Source organism: Mesoplodon mirus (assembly GCF_964341445.2).
Source record: "Mesoplodon mirus genome assembly, chromosome: 11".
Classification (NCBI taxonomy): Eukaryota; Metazoa; Chordata; class Mammalia; order Artiodactyla; family Ziphiidae; genus Mesoplodon; species Mesoplodon mirus.
Window position 1 is genome coordinate 30,617,522 of NC_138987.1, and position 20,096 is coordinate 30,637,617.

Here is a 20,096-nt window from a genome sequence, read left to right on the forward strand (position 1 = left end):
ATGGTTATGAAAATATGACATATCAAAACTTGTGGGCTACAACTAAAGAAGTGCTTAACAGGAAATATGTAACTTTAAGTGCATATATTGGAAAAGATGAAAGGTTGAAATTCAATTATGTATGTATCCATTTGAGAAATTAAAAAATATCCAGCAAGTTAAACCCATAGAAAGTAGAAGGAAAGAAGTAATAATTATAAGAGAATAAATTAATAAACTGAAAATAAATGTACAGGGACTTCCCTAGCGGTCCGGTGGTTAAGACTTCGCCTTCCAATGCCAGGGGTGCACGTTCAATCCCTGGTCGGGGAGCTAAGATCCCACATGCCTCGTGGCCAAAAAACCAAAACTTAGAACAGAAGCAATATTGTAACAAATTCAATAAAGACTTTAAAAATGGTCCACATCAAAAAAAATCTTTAAAAAAAAGGAAAGAAATGTATAATAAAGGAAATCAAGAAAACCAAAAGTTATTTGAGAGGACTCATGAAATCAATAAGTCATGTGGAGAAAGAAGAAGAAAAGAAAAAGAAAAGAAGAAAATAGGTACAGATTTCAGGAATAGAAAAGGGGATGTTACTACAGATTCTGTGAGTATTAAGAACATACTAAACAACTCAAGACTATTTGAAAACTTGGAGTTTTAAAGGAAATGAACAAATCCCTAGGAAAACAAAGCTTAATAAAATTGACATATGAGGAAATGAAAGATATGAACAGTATTATACCTATAAAAGAAACATAATTAATAATTTATAATTTTCCTACACTTTAACCTTCAGGCCCAGACAGTTTAATGTTGAGAGTGGTGGAAGAAATTTTCACATATTGACATATAGGGAAGTCATTCTTGCTTATACCTGATTTGGCTTGAACTTTATGCATTGTGCATCTGCTTTAACCATTAAAGAAAAGAACACATTTAAAAATCAAAATGGAGTAATTGTGGTTCAGGCATTCAAAATGGAACCAGGTGGCCATTGTAGATGTGGTTTCAGACACGTTCCTGAATCACTGAGAACTTGAATTTTCTGAACTTTATCAAATTCAAGGATACCACCAGCCGTTTTCTAAACAATGTGTGCTAGCAGCTGCCAGCTGCACCTTTATGGTCTTAAGGTCTCCCCTTTTAACTATGCAACCATTTAGGACCCCAACCAATCCTTGCTTAACAAGCACGCTTACTTCTTGCCAGTTCCAGTCCTAATTCTTGACAAACAACTTATGTAGCTTTGAGATTTTTGCATATATAAGCCTCCCCCATTTTGTAGTCTGGTGGAACACAATTTAGGTGCTTCTTCAATCTGTGTCTCCAGGACTATAGTCCTCAGTTTGACTTGAATAAAACTCTCTTCTATTCTTATTATAGATTGTTGACTATTTGCATCAACAAGAGAATAGACAAAGCAGGAACACCTCTCAGCTTCTTTGTTACAAAAAAGAAAAATCACCAATGAATTTATCTAATAATTGTAGATCTAAAAAAATCCCAAGCTGGGACATCCCCAGTGGCGCAGTGGATAAGAATCCACCTGCCAATGCAGGGGACACAGGTTCAATCCCTGGTCCAGGAAGATCCCACATGCCGTGGAGCGACTAAGCCCATGCACCACAACTACTGAGCCTGCGCTCTAGAGCCCACGTGCTGCAACTACTGAGTCCACGTGCCACAACTACTGAAGCCAGCATGCCTAGAGCCCATGCTCCACAACAAAAGAAGCCACCACAAGGAGAAGCCCACGCACTGCAACGAAGAGTAGCCCCCGTTCGCCGCAACTAGAGAAAGCCTGAGCACAGCAACGAAAACCCAACACAGCCAAAATTAAAAATAAAATTAAATCTTTAAAAAAATCCTAAGCTAAATATTAGCAAATCAAATTTAGCAACATATTAAAAGGCTAATACATTACATCTAAGTTAGATTTACTCCAGGAATGCACAGTGGATTTAACAGTAGAGAGTAATCAATATAATTCATTATATTCACAGAATAAAGGGGAAAAATCGTGAGCATGAAATAGTTACAGAGGAAATTTGCTAAAACATCCAGGAGCACATCAGGCTTTTGTAAGGCCCGAAGCTGGTACAATTTCTAATATTAATAAAAATGATATAAAATTACCAGCAAAAAACAAAAGACATGGAAGTGAAGGTTTATTTAGCATGAGAAAAGAAATCCCAACAAGTTACAAATAGTAAAAAGCTGACAAATCCCACAGAGCATCACAGAGCCCAGAAAAATTTTTAATTACTTTGATTATTTAATTGTCTGACATAACTCTATAATATTTTTCCTTACATTTTTTGGCTGAATAAATCTTTGGTCACTCCTTTTTATGATAATTATTTGTGCAATACTTTCTATAGAGAAAATAAAAAGATAACTTGGTCTTTTTTCTAGCATGATTTATTTTAAAATTTTTATTACTTATTTAGAAAAAATGTATTTTATCTTTAAAGCTTGTTATAGGCAATGAAATGTAAATACCTAGGATTGCTGTCAATTTTGGGAAAATCTATCCAATTTCTTTCATATAAAATTTCTAGTATTACAGGGCACATGAATTTTTCTTCTGTAGTGGCTATTCTAAAGAACTCTTTGAATTGATGACATTCATTAATCAATAGTCATATTCTCAGAAGTCATTCCTACAGTAGGACAGCAGCAATGACTCAACTATTCACAGATATGACTGAAAACTACATAAATATCCTATTAAACACTAAGTATATTCCAAACTCAATTGCTACCTTCCCTACATCCCCACAAATGATCATGGCCACTTCAATGCTACCTGACATAAAGGGAAGTATAATGAGAGCAAGCTGGAATGGAAAAACATGCTGATCTTAACTGACTGTAGTGAGTATATCTTTTTCACATTTAACATAATACATCTTCATGTAAACACATTGCTAGGGCCTTTCTCAGAGCCCTAAGGAAAAGATTAATAAATTGGTCTATATGAAAAAAATGAATTTTTGTTCATCTAAAGACACCATTAAGAGAGTGAAATGCGAGCCAAAGAGCAGGAGAAGATATCTATATTAGATGTAATCAGCAATGGACTTGTATCTGGAATACATAAAGAACTACAAACCAAAAAGAAAAAAAGAACCCAATTTTTAAAACTGATGGCTTACAAAAGAGGAGGATATTCAAATGTCTAACAAGTATATGAAAACATTATAACAGTTTATTAATAATCATTAACATTATTCACAAAGGAAATGTCAATCAAAATCACAAAAAGATACCCATAAACACCCACCAAAATGCCTAAAATGAAAAAAAAAATCCTGAGTATATCAAGTAGTTGTTGAGGATATGGAGTAACTGGAACTCTCATACATTGCTGATAGGGATGGAAATTGGTACAACCTCTTGGGGAGACTTCCTGCAGTATCTACTAAAGCTGAATGTATCCATAAACTAAGACATCCATAAACAACCCCACCCCTAGGAGCATATACTCAAAGGAACGGAAATGAGTTTATATGGACACCAAAGGACACAAAGAAGAATAGTCACAGCAGCATTACTCTTCGTAGCTCTAAGTAAAAACAATCCAAATGTCCACCAGTGATAGAATGAGTAAATGAAAGGTGGTATTTTCATTCACTGGGATACTAGAGAGAAATGAAATTGAGTGAACTAGTTCTACATGAAGTAACATGGGTGAACATCATAAAGATAATACTGAGGGGGAAAAGCCAGATGTAAAAGAATACACATGATATGATGCCATTTATATAAAGTTCAAAAATGGGCAAAATAAAGAGAGAATGTTGGCTACCTTTGGAAAGGATGGAGGGGGTAGTCATTGGAAGGGGGCATGGATGCTGGGTAATGTTCTATGTACTTAGTTGCTGATTACATGGATGTGTTGATGATTGTGCACTTTTATGTATGTATCTCACACTTCAATAAGAGTTTTATGTATGTATGTTATGTTACAAAAAGAACTTTATTTTTAAAAGGTTAGCTATTATCATCATCATTATTATTATAAGGGACTGGTGAGGAAAAGCAGCTTAGGGTTAATTCATATTATATATGTTTCCTCAGACCCTCCCCTAACATTTGAGGGGCCTGGAATGAGGATACATCTAGAGTATACCCAAATACCATTTATATAAATATTTAAAAGTTATAGATCAGGCTGAGACTGTTCACTAAAATATGCTCTATCTTCCTACTTGGAGAAATATGCCTTTATACTGCCCTGGAAGGCTGGGTGAGAATTTAGAATTCTCAGTTTCCTCCAAGTTCAAAGCTGTCAGTAACAGCCCAGGGAGAGGCAGCCCTCAGTCCCCAGCCCCCAGCCCACTCTGCCTCTCTTCCCATCTCTGACTCTCTGCAAGGAGCCTCATGCATTCCCATGGACATGCCAGCCTGCACAGGCAAGCTCCTTCCACACTCCCAGCAAACAGCTACCCCATGGCCACCCCTCAGGTCCAGGGATACATAAACCATCAGTGTGGCTCAGCCTTGGGAGGACAGATCTGAAGAAGCCTGCAAGGCCCTGGGGACAGACTCAGGGACATTGTGGCAGAGGATACAGAGTCGGGGATACCAAGAGCATGGTGTAGGAGGATGGCATGCAGCTTTGGAGTGGATGTATGTCCTTGGCCTCATGGACTCCTCTCTCGGTGTGCAGGCACATGGGCAGAGGAAGGTCAGAACAGGACCCTCCAAAGTGTGGGCCAAGGGTAGAGTCTCTTGCCCAGTTGTAAGGGAAATAGTGCATTTTCTTATAAAAAGCCAACTATGCATTTTCAACCATTAAAGAAATAGACGGAGACAGAGATAAATACACATATAGAGAGAAACAGTGAGGGAGAGAGAGGCAGAAAAAGATTTCGTAGTAGAATGGGGAATACCACTCAATAAGCATATGTCCTGATACAAATCTCCCTTCAGGTTATAAATACCATAAATATGGGGACTTTTGATTCATTTTTCTCACTGCTATATACACCCAGAGCCTGTGCCTGGTAGGACTCAATAAATATTTGACCAAAAAATGGATCTGCTTTTCCCTCAGTTGTTATCAGGTGCTTCTTCTAGCGCGAGCATCTTGCTAATGCTAGTGTTTAAAGACACAGCGCAAGTATTTTGAACAACAGTGAAAAGGGGGTGAAGTCTGCTAGCCCCAGATTGAAGAGTTTGGAATTACAGACCTGAAACCTGGAAAGGCCCTTATTTGTCCTTTAGGCAAGCATCTCAGGGGATCCAAGCACCCCAGAAGCTGGGTGCAAATCTGTGAGTGTGTACAAATGTTCATTTTTCTGGTGAGATGTCCAGAGCTTTCATATAATTTCTAAGGTGTCCATGACTCCCAAAATGTCAAAAGCAGAGCTGTCAGTGAAAACGCTTGTTTCACAGATGGGAGGTGTGTAGCACGAGGAAGTGAAGTAATTCAAGTTCACTCAGAGCTCTACGTACATCTACTGATTCCTGAAGCTTCTTTTTATTGCCTCATAACAGAACTCACGTCCTCAGGTGGAATGGGGTAGGAGACATTATTAAGCTCTCCTTTGCAAAGGTTCTCGAATGTAGCCACATATTAGAACCATAGGGATTTCAGGTGGGGAAGGTGTTTCCCATGTGCAACCCGGGTTGCCAATCACTAGGTTAGAATATTTCCCTCAGAAGAGCGCTGTGGACAAGGTGGGGTGAGATTTTAGTGCCAAATCCTGTTCCAGGAGTCTCCTCATCCCAGAATTTTGACTGTGAGAATCCAGAGTTTAGATAACAAGGAAAAAGACCTAAATGAAAAATAAAGTTCCACTCTATTAATGGATGAGCAGGTGTCCCATTATCCCACTGTCACTCATGCAAGTTAGCCGTTTCTGGTAAACAGAGCCCAATAGCTGAACTTCAGCTGGGAAACCCAACTAGGACTTCCAATTTCTTTGCCCCTGAAAAGATAACATAGCCTACAAAGCACACCCCACCCGGCTGACCTATGTGGGTACAGGTGAAGAGGCTGGCACAGGGATGGGAGGATGGCTGGGCTTGCAGGGCAGGGCTGCCTGGTCTCTGTCGTACCCAGGGCTGCATATTCTCTTACTTTACCAACTGTACAGAAGAGAAGTGGAAGAAAGAGAAGGTTGACCAAGTTACCTCCCAGACCCTCTGTTGGTGGCAGGGGAAGCCCAGAAAAGTCCTGACCCTCTTCAGAAAGGATAAAGCTTTCTTGACCATGGCAACCTCACTCACTAATGAAATGTGGCCGAGTCAATATCTCAGGTGCATCAAATTAGCAATTACTTTCCCATTAGGTGGGGGATGGGAAAAGGTGGGAATTAGAAAAGAGTGACCTGGCATGGGAAGGAGAAGAACGTCTCATCTCAACAGCAGAGTGATGAGAGTTAACGTCAGGCTTTATTGGGCCATAGAGGAAAGAGCTACTGACCTGTGTGGGGCAGAGAGTGAAAGGCCAAGGGCGGCTTTATGGAGGAAGTGCCTTTCTAGCTGGATTCTGAAGGAAGAATGCAAGTTTTCCAGATGAACAGGTGGAGGGAAATGAATTGTCACACGCATTATGGCATAGAGGGTGAGTAATATGGTATTTGAGAGGACTGTTAAGAGTTGAGTCTGACTAGAATGTAGAATGCGTGAAGGTGTATTTGTAATGGGTTATTAAAATCTAAGAATTAGGCGTGGCAACCACTCCATGAATATTGCTTAGGATGAATGAATTACTTAGCTGAAATTAAAGAAATTCTTTTTTTTTTTTTTTTTTTTTTTTTGCGGTACGCAGGCCTCTCACCGTTGTGGCCTCTCCCATTGCGGAGCACAGGCTCCGGACGCACAGGCTCAGCAGCCATGGCTCATGGGCCCAGCCGCTCCACGGCATGTGGGATCTTCCCGGACCGGGGCACGAACCCGTGTCCCCTGCATTGGCAGGTGGACTCTCAACCACTGTGCCACCAGGGAAACCCAAGAAATTCTTTTAATCTTCTTGGTTTGGAAAATTTCCACTAATTTTGATCAGCTTCTCTTTTTTCACTAGACTTTGAATAATTCTCTAAGGACAAGACTGCTTTGAATTTGACCCAGTATGAGTCACAAATAACAATGCCTGACTTTTCATCAATTCTGAATTAGTGCATTTTAAATACACTTTCTAGGCCCTAACCTCCACAGGAGAATCTCAGAATTACTGAAAGCTCTTGAATTGGCCCATGTATAAACAAAGCATAATCCCCAGAGTGGAGATGTCTTGTGAAGGTTACAAAGAAAATGTTCTTGCGATCAGCTGTTGATGCCAACACTGACAAGGTCCCCATGGGGGTGTGTGGTGAAGTAGAAGTCTTTGGAGCCAGACAGGCCTGGGTTTGAATCCCTGATCAACCATTTACTGGCTAAGAGCTTCAGCAGGTCACGTTGCCCCTCTAAGCTTTGGTATCTACATTAATAATGAGAAATAATACTTATCTCATGGAATTGTTGTGAGAATTAAGCTGGAAAAATGTTTGTGAACAAACCATCCTGGCCAAGGCTCTTTTTATTGCAAGGAACAGGAAACCACTGAAACTAGTTCAACTGAAATTAAGGAACAGGAAATAAAATAGTCCTTGGGGAGTAACCAAGAACTGGATTGCTGGAATCCAGGTACATGCTCCGTCTCCCAGGAGCCACAGAGTCTGCCTTATGGGGTCTCCATCTGTTCCTGTTTGCACATTCTCCCCTCTTTGCTCTCCACAGACTGGTGTCCTTAGCTTTCCTCAGCTCCTTTCCACCTCTCACTCCTTCCCCTTTCTCTAGACCTTTCTACACCCCGGCCTTTCCACAGAAAGTCCTGTTCAGTTTTCTGGTGACCAATGCTATATTTCTGGGAGAAGAACTGGATCAACTGAGTTTAGGTCCAGTGTCCACCCCTGGTCCAATGATCTGTGACCAGGATGTGAGACTGTCACGTAGTATAAACATGGCCCTGGCTAGCCCACCCCTTCAGCTCTGTATGGGGGTGATTCCTAGAGACAGGGCCTGCATGAGTGCAGACACCAAAACATTTCAGCTGCATCTTGCACAAAAAACATTATCCTCCATCTCTTTCCCCTCTCCTTACTCTACCAGAGCAGGTTTCCATAATGAGCCCCATACAAATTCATGATTAACTTTAGGTTTTCACTTTCACTTGGACTATACCTCTCACTAAGGATATCCTACTCAATCCACCCATCCCTTCATCTGCCCATCCCTTCATCCATTCATCCATCCATCCACCCTTCCCTCCAACCACCCCTCCCTCCATCCACCCATCCCTCCCTTCATCTCTGTCTTCCTTTTATCTTCTATGTCCTCTAGGAAATCTTCAATGATATCTTCAACCCCTCTTGATCCTCTTCATTTCTGACAGTTCCTTATAGTCTGTAGCATAAGATTTCACACAAAATTATACAATGGTTTGGATTTTTCTCTCAATCACTTTTAAGGTGTTAGTCTTATAGTTTCAACTAGATTATAAATGCATTCAGAGCAGAGAGTGCCATGGGGCTAAGAACAGGGAGGAACAAAGAAGGGATGTTCAATGAATGGAGAAAATTCCAGCACAGTAAAAATTCTATAGCTGGAAGGGATTTCAAAAATAATTTACTCTAATCTCCTTGATTTCAGAAGAAATGAGATCAAAATAGAAGAAGTACTTTGGGTTGATTGAATATAAAGAATGAAATGGAGACTAAATGTTATATATGTAACAGAAGAATCCTCTGTGATCATACTATGGAGTAGCATCTGAAGAATCACAATACATTTGACCTGGAAGGGAACTTAGAGGTGTTCTAGGATGTGCTGTTCAGATTTATGGATGAGGAAAGTCTCTCCCAGGAAAATGAAGTGATTTGTCCAAGCTCATCCACATATTCAGTGGCAGAGCTGGGATCAGGCTCTACATCTCCTGCTCACGCCTATGATTTTCCCTTGCCCTCCACTGTCACCAAATCCTTTCCAGTAGCATTAGGTATTCTCATTCCCTCCCTAAACCATGCACCTGGCACCACGAAAAAGGTGAACACCAGACTCATTTGCCCTTCACAGTCATTTTCTGTATTACCTGCCCTGACCCGTTCCTTGCACTATAGTCCTTTTTGGCCTCCTCTTCCTCCTGTCTGTTTTTACCTCTGCTCTCTTTGTCACTTTTTGCCTTGCCTTGCCTTGCCTTGCCCTGTGGACTAAATTGTTGGTCCTGTCTCCTTGGCTATAACTGATTTTGCTCCTGACCTCTGGATGGTGTAAATACCCTTCCCAGTTCAGCCTGGCCTCAGGAATGGGTATTGCCCACTATTGGCTAATTTGTGCATTGATTTAATACAAATGTACTGTGCATGTCCTCTGTGAAAGGTTCTGAATTCTGAGGGATTCAGAGATGAAGAACGCTTAGTCCCCACCTCAGTAAGCTCACAATCTGGTGGTGAGAGGTAGATATTTTAAGACAATGTGGCATGTGTATTCATTTCAGAGCTTTATTCATAAGGGAGCCCAAAACAGAGCCTGGAGTGGTGGAAAGGTGACCATCATGGAAGACTTCCCGGATGAGGGGTCCCTAAGATGAGGCATTAAGAACAGATAGGTGGATAAGTGTTAGCAGATTGGGCAGTAGGGTGGGGGAGAATGGATATGCAGTCAGAAGGAATAACACAAGCAAAGACATAAAAGTATGAAATAGCAAGGAGCATGAAAGAAATTACAAGCATCCTGATGTCCTTGAAGGATAAAAGGAGGGCAATGGGCAGTGTGAGATGAAGCTGATGAGGTGGGTAAACAAAATCGGAGGGCCTGTCTGCAAGTAAGATAATTCTACTGTTGGGACTTAGGGCACTAATAAATGACACCCATGTTCCCTGCCCAGGTTCCTAATTAATTGAGAAAAAGCCGAAGAAGTCATCCAGATGGAAATTAAAATGCCAGGTTTATTGCTGATAAAACAATAAGTATGGCTTAGATCTGTCCAAATTGCTTGGTAACACTTCCCAGTACTGAACTTAATTCCAAACACAGGCCTCTCCTACAGGGACAGACCTGCTTAGAGCTGATGAGCATCTGGCCCCCAGAGAAAGAGAGAGATGAAACTGAGCATGCTCATCTCCTTGTCCTAAATTCGCCAATCAGTTAAGGCACTCCTCATATGGGAGAAGAGGGAAGAACTGTTGCTCGAATGGTGGTCCCTCTACTTGGAAACATGGAGCAAGGGGAAAGGAGGTTCCCACTTAAAATATATGCACCATTTACTGAGCACCTACTGTGTGCTGCCATGCAGAATGCCCTGGTTCCACAAACTGGAACTGGACAGAATCAGAATTAGGTTGGGAAGATTCTCTAACAGAATGGGTAAAAGGACATGGAAACCTCCACCCTAGAATGTCAGGATTGAAAGAAACCCCAAAACTCATTGAATCTTGTTTTCCATCAATGCTTGAAAATATCTGTAGCATCTTATCCTTGCAAAATGGCCATTCACCCTCTGCTTGGATGTGTCACTGACAGGAAACTCACTATCTCCCATAGCACAGACATAGCAGAGAAAATGGCTGGGGTAAGGCTATCTACCTTAGATGGGGTGGGGCTCCCTAGAAGATAATGCTCATAGTCATTGTTTTCACCTTCTACTTTGCTGAAATTTTCACAATTTTATTTTACTGTGGAACAAATAGAAAACACTGCTTTATAGTTTCCATTTTTGCTTTGGCGGACTTTTGACTGGTCTCTGGAATATCCAGTTCTTACCACTTTTTTCCCTTCGAGGACAGTCAGACATTATTTTGGGATGTTGTAGGAAAGGCAGCCCCACCCCCACAGAGCTCCCGCCGCTGGGTTTATGTGGATCTACAACAGTCCATTCTATCAACAAATTGTTCTGACTTTAAGAAAGCTCCTCCTGACTTTGAATCTCCACGGTCTCTTTGTAGCTCTCACTGTGGTCTTGGTTGCAGAGCCTGAAGCATTGTGGGCTAGTTCTGGCATCCCCCTCTCCTCTGGCAGACCAAGCTGGTCTTCGACATTCATCAGATGTTGAGAAATACAACACAAGAGTTTGTCTTCTGAGCCCAGCCCTGACTGTCCAGTTACAACTCCTTAGAGATCCACATGGAGACCAGACTAGATATGGATGGCACAGGCCTCTACGCTTGGACAGTGCTACAGCCAGAGTTCTATGACCTTGCATTAGAAACCTTCCTCAAAGGAGGGGCTGTAGCCCATTAATCGATATCCTTTGGGCACAGTCATTTGGCCAGTTATACATCCACCTAATCCAACTACCATCCATACTCTACAGCTCTATCTAATCTCTAATACTCAAGGATATATCAAGAGACCCTGACAAACCCCTGTCTTAACTGCTTAAGCACAAATACAGGAGACTTGGAACCAAATAATCCAGGTTTGGATTCTAATACCAACACTTACTTTCTGTTGTGTTTCAGGCAAATGACTTAATGTCTTCAGTCTCAGATTCCGTATCTGTAGATTGAAGATAAAATATTTCCTACTTCCTAGGATTATTGTGAGCATTAAGTGTGGTAACATACCTAACGCACAGGGTTAGCAGTGCAGAGTGGTTACGCTTGCTGTTGGCTTCAGAGTCAGGTTACCTGGGCTCACAATCCAGTTCCACTGCTGACTTAATCCTGAGGGACAGAGGTGATGGTGTGCCCTTTAATAAATGTATTTTTTTATGTTCGTGTTATGTGAAACCTTCCAAGAAGCAGGGCCCGGGGCAGAGGTCCCATCAGGCCAGGTCTAACAGAAGCACTGGAATCAAGAGCGGAGGGTGACGTGCAAGGGTGTGTAGCAATCTTTTCTTTTGTTTTATCGTGGTGAGAGAGCTGTGGTGTGATGATGTCTAGTACAGTGCCTGACTGGTGGTAGGTGCTCAGTAGTAATAACAACAGCAAGGACAGCAGCCAATGTTTCTTGAGTGCCTACCAAGAGCCTGGCGTTGTTCTAAGTGCTTTATATAAGATTCTATCATTTAACCCTTGCAACCGCCTTATAAGGTAGAGAATATTAATTGCCTAATTTCATTAGAAGTTAAAACACAGAAAGGCTTTAATTTATTCAGAGTCATATATAGCCAGTAACTAGAAAAGCTGGGAAACAAACCTATGCAGCTTCATGCTAGAGCCATACTCTTAAGCACTTTACTATTCTGCCCCAATCATGTTTGTGTTGTTATTGAATTGCTGAGCAAGAAGAGTACTGGGGTGGGGTAGCTTATTCTGAGGATGGGGGACAGGGTGATGCCAGGATGCATGGGTTCATTCCAAAATGACAAGTGAAGAAAAGTAACTCTTTGATTTTCCTGTAGAATCAGTAGGTTGCCATAGGAGGGAAGAAGATGGGAGTACAGAAGAGAATTCTATTTGAGTGGTGCAGACTGTATTTTACTGGAGCTTCCATCTCCCCTATTCCATCGCGGGCATGTCCAATCAACTCTACCTCTGCAATGTTTCCCAAAGCCTTTTCCTCTTTAGTCTCCAGCCACTGCCCTAGGTCAGGCTTTTATAATTTCTCACTTGGACTTTTGCTTTCATCTCTTAAATGTGATCCTTGCTTCCTGTCTCTGCACCTTCTAATCCATCCTCTGCTGAGCTACATATAAAACCTCTAACGTCTCCTCACTGCCTACAAGACAAGGTCAAATCCTGGCATGTAATTCAAGCTCCTTTGAGGACCTTCCCTAGCCCATCATATTTACCATTTCAGATTCCTCTTTAGATACTACTCGCATCTCCCTTGTAACCTGAAACCCAACCACAGAAACTTACTCTTTGTGCCCCTAATACACCACACTTCTAGGATTTTGCATAAGTCCCTCCCTCTTCTTTCAAGGCCCTTTATCTCCCTTCTCTGCCTAGTAAAGTCCTACAGTAGCAGAGATGATTAGCTGGTCAACAGAAATGACATAACCCTTCCATACTGCAGAGTTGCTGCCCAAGGAGATGGGACCATGCAACTAGCACCAATGGAATATAAGCAGAAATGTACAGCACTTCAGGCTGATGTGGTCTCTGTTTGGGGTTCACAATCCTTTGCACACTTTTTCTTCACTCAGTGGCCACTGGATTCAGAGTATCTGGAAAGGACTCTGAGGCCTCAGGGGACAGTGGAGCCACTAGATGGAAGAGCCTGCACCCCCTGAGTCACCAGTTGATGGAGAGGTGCCCAGGAGAGCCTCCTGACCAGTTATGTCTGTATTCACTTCTGCTTGAGTGTGAAACTTCTATTTATGCTAGTCCCCTGAGATTTGGGGATTTACTTGTTACCACAGCACAGCACACCCTATCCTGACTTACACTTACTCTCTTTTCGAGGTCCAGGCCAAAGGTCACCTCCTCTCTGAAGCTTCCCCTGACTCACCTGTGCAGGTGGTGTTAGCTACCACTCCCTGGACCATGCTCCTATTGTTCTATGAACCTACAGCTAAAACCCCATTCACCAGATTTATATTGTAACAATTCGTTTTTGTCTATCTTCTTCATTAACCTGAGAGCTCCTTCTGTGCAGAAATCATCTCTTAGTATTTCTGTAATCTCACATTGCTTAGCACAATACCTGGCAATTCGTTGACTGGGTAAATGAATGAATAAACAACTTAATTAATGAATTAGCTGATTAATTAATATTTGTCTGTAACTAAGAGTTTGATAGGAAATATAAGGTGAGGCCCTTGGGGGTTCAAGTAAACCTGCCTAATGGAGGTTAGGAATATAGCAAGCATTGCTAGTTTCCTGTCTAATATTCATTCTCTGTCTTCCTTACTAAAGAATCCTGATTTTCTTCAGGGTAGCAACACACCCAGATGAAAACAGCTACATTCCTAGACTTCCTGCAGCTATATTTGGACATAGAATGTATAAACTTTTATTAGGAAAGCTTTTATATTCTGATATAGATATCACCTCATCCTGCTTCCCTCTGCTACTCCCTGGATGGAATGCAGAAGTCAGGGCTAGAGTTAGAGCAGCCATCTTGTGTCCATGAGAATAAAAGCTAATCATCTATGGATAGCAGAGCAGACAGGAAGATCCAGGGTCCCTGATGGCATTGCAGTCTCCACACAGCCGGAATTGCCTTCTTCCAACATTCAGTTGTGCGACAAAGGTAAACGTCGTGTGCTTAAGCTACCACAACTTGGAATTTCTGTTGTTTAAGCTGATGCAAACCAATTGATATTAAAAGGAGAATTCTGAAGCACTGGTAATCCTACCCTCTACTTGGCCAAATTTAAATTAATGACAACCCCTTCAAAATAATGGATGGTGAGCTAGATCTAAATTCTTTGATTCTCTAAGGGAATTTGATCAATCTGAGTAAGGTAAGGATAGATTGAGTCCTTAGATAGCTGGGTAACCTGGAAAATCTTATGTTTCTCTGCTGTATAATATATACGTTTGGAACTGTCATTTTCTAAGCACCTGGAATATAGCAGGCTAAATGGTAAACGAGTTACAATAGGTTAAGTTGCACAACAACCTGATAATGTAGATATTTTAAACTTCTATTTGAAGATATGAGGAAATCAGGCCTCAGCAAGTTTACTTACCCAGTGCCACAGAGAGGTGAAGCCAGGATTTGAACACACAGTTTTGACTCCTAAACTGTATCCTTAATCATTATTATACTTGCTTGGACTAGTAGGCACTTGATAGATTTTCATTTAATGATCATATGAATAAGTGAATACAACTATCCCTTTCTGTTCTAATATCTGATATTGCTATAGATATGGGGGTCAAGGCTTAATTAATCTGTGTTGGTCAAGAGTATTTCCCTGCAAGTAGAAGAAACTCAATTCAAACTAGTTTAAGAAAATTTTTAAAAAGCATGGGGTGAGGGAGGGGTATGTAATTTTTGGCCCTGAATAATCAAGGAGTTGTACAGGCTAGTCTCCAAGACATCTGCCCCAAGGAGGCTCAAATGCTATTACGTCTCTCTGCTTCTTGTTCTGCTGTCTCTCCTTGTGTGGGCTCTATTTTCCTCTAGTGGGACATCAAGCCACCAGCAGCTGCAGGGTCATCCGAATCTATGACCAGAATGAATGAAGCTGAAGGGCGATTGGTTCAGCTGAGGTCACATGCTCATCATTGAACCAATCACTATGACCAGAAGAAACTGGCCTTCTTATTGGTCCATCTTGTGTGACTGTGGCAACCCCAGAGGCCAGAGTATGGAACATGGCTAGTATCCTCTGTCAAGGGGTGGTCCCTCAAAAAAAGGGAGGAACATCTATCAGTTGAAAGAGGGGAACTGTGGAGACCTCCAAACCCCCATTAGTTGCCAACTACAGAACCCAGCCTCCAGTGTCTAAGTGTCTGTCATCCCTTCTAATTCTGAGAGTTCTTTCCTGCCACAGAGGAAACGGTTCAGAAAAGAAAAAGCCAGTGGGAAGCTAATTCTTAGTAGGAGCAGAAGTTGATACAATGCATATTAATACAGACTCAGAGAATATGTGCTGGGGCCTGACTCAAAGAATCCAAAGCTGGGTGGAGAATTCTGAAGGAAGGCAATAGCTGAGTCAGCCTTGACAAAAAACCCAAGGAAAATGCCAGAAGGGAAGACAGTGAACCTGTTTAGCAAGAAGTTGGGAAGACCTGGCGGATGTGATTTTGCTTTTATTCACAAAACTCATCAAGTTCCAGTAAATAATCAGCTTGTGAGCAGGTTAAAGGGCAGTGGAGGTGGCCTCTGGTTTTGTACCTGTGCAGGTTTTCAAGGTGTGCAAGTCTTTTCCTTGACTGCCTTCACCTCTGTCCAAATAAAAATGAAAGTCCCCTTTCAATCCCCTTTTGTAGTGAAAGTACAATTCCTTTCACTATCCTTTGCTTTTCTTTCATTGTGCTTGGACCAGTTAGGATGCTTTGAACAGAACAATCAGGATGTTCCTAGAAAAATTAGGTTGCAGTGAACAGAACACCTGACTAAATGTAACTTAAATAACAGCATTTTATGAGTCTCATGTAATAAGAGGTTTACAAACAATGCTAGGGTTGGTGCAGTGGCTCAACTGTGTGGTTGGGATGAGGGACAGGTGCCTTGTGCCCCTTCCTGAAGTTTCCTTCCATTTGAAGGAAGCTTAATCACTGTAACTCCTGTTCTCTTTCTTCCCCTTTATTCTCTCTGTCCCTGGCGGGGAAAAGTGGCTTATCTGTTTGGTAAATTTGATCAAGCTCCTCCTGGGACAGAATTTACCACATGCAGCCCTTGGTCTCTGCTGCTCTGGGTGTGATCTCTAACTTGGTGCTATGTCTGCCTAACCTGGGGGCTCAGACCCAACTGGTTCTTGCATTAAGTTACAACTTCATAGTTAGCATTTATCAGCAACCAAGGTGATATTTTCCCCTTCATCTCTGCCTCCATTATCCGATTTCTCAATTTGTTCAGAACTCAGAATGGGAAAAAGGGAGCTATTCATTGGGTTCCAACAGATGCTATCAAGAACCAAGCTATGTTCAGGCTGCCTGCTCTGCCATCATCAGTCTGTCAACAATGTGTCCCCTTGGTGTCACAAGATGACTGCCACAACTGCAAATATCACATTACCACATGACTGCATCCCAAGCAAGAAGGATGGAAAAAGGGGCAAAAGGGATTTTCTCTTGAAAATATTTCTTAGAAGCCCCCAGTAGACTCTCCCTTACAACCTATTGGTCAGAACTGTGTCACATGTCCACTCCAGACCAATGACTGGCAGAGAGAAATGGAAGTCTCATGACAGTTTAGTTCAATTCAACTAAATGATGTTGAGTCACTCAGAACTGGGGATATGGCCTCTCAAACAAAGCAGGGTTCTGTTAGCAAAAGAAAGAAGGGAGCGATGATCTCAATAGGCAGCTACTAGTGTTTGTTGCATTAACTCTTCACAATTTGTGGTTGAGCATTTATCGGTTTGACGATTCATTAATGATCTGACTGTCCTTTCCAGCCTAAGTCCCAGGAGGCAGGATGGGCGGGTGTGTTGTTCAGTGCTGTGTCCTCAGCACCTGTTATAGTGCCTTCCACAAAGTCGGGGCTCAATAAATATTCATGGGAACGTATGAATAATTACATGCTCAGAATTGCTGGGCACTCTAGTGAATACCAAGAGAAATGTCAGACACACTCCTTGTTTCAAAAGACTTTATGGTACAAATGAGGCAAGACTAATATATTTAAATCCTTTTCTATCAACATAAGACAAGGTGTCTCCCTTCCTTCTTCCAAATAATACTTATCAGGTGTCTACTACGTGCAGACACAATGATAGGTGCTGGGGATGTAAGCAAGACCTGATGGTGAAGGGTTAGTGAGGGAGATGAATGAAGAAACCACCATGATAAAGACAAGTAGGGTGGCTGGAGGAGCACAGGAGCGGAAGTTCTGTATTTCTTCTTTGCCCCCAAATCCACAGGATCCAGCCCAGGGCCTCGTACCTCATAAGCACTCAAATAATAGTGGCTATTGATTGTTGCAGGGGGAAAAGTACACACACACACACACACACACACTTATCAAACATTTAGGGCAGGCATTGTTGATCCACTTTGCAGATCAGGAAATTGAGACCCAGAGACACTAAATGACCTTCCACAAATAACAAGGGACATAACCAGGAGGAGATTCCGGCTCTGCTCATGGCTTGCTCCTTGTTTCTGCTCCTCCCTGCTTTCCTGGTGAGGTGACCAGCTGACATCAGATTCTTAGTCTCAGGAGTTGTTCTGTGTCTGGCGTCCTCATTTGACCCATGAACATCTAGACCCATCTTCTCACATGAAGTGCAGAAAGCAGCATTCATTTCCCTCCTGTCATTTCAGCTCGCAGCCCAGCATGAGCAAATGGAAACAGCCAGTGCTGGGAGACCAAGGTCTAAACGTGTAAGATTCATTTTTCTCCTTTTCTTTTAATGACGGTATGTCTTTTGTATTTAAGCACTAGTTATAATTAGTCACTTCCTAGAAAGTGTGCAAACATCACAGCACAGCTGGGAGCCTGCATAAGTTAACCACGATTGTCATTTAACTTCACAATCTGGGATTGTGTGGGTTTTACAAAAGATACCTCCAACCCTGGAAGGTGGGGAGGAAAGTCCTTTGTTTTCATATCAGCGTCTTTCTCCTAGTGCTCTGCACAAGCCTTTGTATGGATTTATAACATTTCACATGACGGGGCTTCCCTGGTGGCGCAGTGGTTGAGAGTCCACCTGCCAATGCGGGGGATACAGGTTCGTGCCTCGGTCTGGGAGGATCTCACATGCCGCGGAGTGGCTGGGCCCGTGAGCCATGGCCACTGAGCCTGCGCGTCTGGAGCCTGTGCTCTGCAACGGGAGAGGCCACGACAGTGAGAGGCCCGCATATCGCAAAAAAAAAAAAAAAAAAAAAAAAGATTTCACATGAAAATGCTAACAATCAAAATATTTAAATACTATTATTACATTAAGCTTTCAAAGAGGCTTGGTTTGCCAATTCCCAGCTATAATTTTTATACTTTAACGGGTATGAATAACTGTTTTCTAACTTGGGTATACAGGAAATAGCATTTTTTAATTTCCTTTAAATCACCTTCATTATGACACTAGACCCTTATTCCCCTGGGATGTGGAAAATTTAATCTCAGACTTTATTGGAACGCCTTCAAGTTCCAAGGCTTTAACAGGATCTGGGAGACTGAAGTGGTCAGACGTCCTCACTGTCCAAGCTCATGGGGGAGGGGGGACCCTTGAGGTCCAGAAGTCCCTGTTTCTGGGCCAGTCATGGGGTTTGGGGATTTTACCTGGTGGTGCCAGGGTCTCCCTGCCTCAGGCACACCGAACAGTCATCCTCTCTGAAGCTCTTCCATCTTCTAGACTAGGCCACAGAACAGTGCGTGGGGCTCCGTGCATGGAGGATCCACGTCGGTGCTCCCCTCCCTGGCCGGGGAAGTCATCCTCTTTCCAGAGTCTCTCTATCCTCCCTTCTCAGAGTCTCTCTGTCCTCCTTGGCGTGTTCTCTTCAAGGGGCTGAGGCTTCAACAAAAGACTGGAAAAGCTCTCAGCTCCAGGTTGCTTCGGCTCTTCCACCCCGTAAGCAAGCACGCAAGTCCACCTGGCTCCCTGCTGTAACTGCAAGGAGGGAAAGGTTTAGGAAGAACAAACACAAATTAATCTCTTGATATATTATCCTGCCACGTTAGGTAATCCTCATCAACCAGTGGTTTTTTTTCTCAACCTAGAGAGATTAATTTACGAAGAATACCCTATATATTTATTCAAGCAATACTTATTTAGCATCTCATGTGCAGTGCAGTGTGCTGTCTACTGCAGGCACAGCCATGTAATGCAGTGCACTATTGCTCCCAATTCTTCACCCATCCCTGTACCTGCGCCCTTTGCAACTGTCCCTACTAGAGGCGGAGTATGTTACTCCCCATGTTACTGAGGTCAGGCTTGGCCATGTGGCTCACTTTAGCCCATGGACAGAAGTGACTGTGTGCCAATTCCAAGGCTAGGCCTTGAGGGACTTTGTTTGCTTTCAGTGCCTCTTGCACTTCTGTCAGTGCCATGAGAAAAACACGCCAGTGGTTCTAAAGAATAAGAAGTACTGTCACGGGCTTCCCTGGTGGCACAGTGGTTGAGAGTCCGCCTGCCGATGCAGGGGACATGGGTTCGTGCCCCAGTCCGGGAAGATCCCATATGCCGCGGAGCGGCTGGGCCCGTGAGCCATGGCAGCTGAGCTTGCGTGTCTGGAGGCTGTGCTCCGCAATGGGAGAGGCCACAACAGTGAGAGGCCCGTGTACAGCAAAAAAAAAAAAAAAAAAAAAAAAAGAAGTACTGTCAGCTTGGAGTTAAGTTCAGTGGAGACCAGCCTAAATGTATCAAACTGCAGCCAACCTGTGGCTATATGAGTGAGAATAAATAATTGTTGTAAGTTACCATGTTAGGGCATTGTTTATTATGTAGCATTAACTGACTGATACAAGTGGTGAATGAAAAAGACATGATCTCTGCCCTCCTGGAATTTATAGTCTAGAGGGAGAGGCAGACATTAAACCAATTATTACATGAGCAATTTTAAAAATTATAATTGTCATGAGTGTCATGAAGGAAGTACACTAGAATACATAGTGCTGA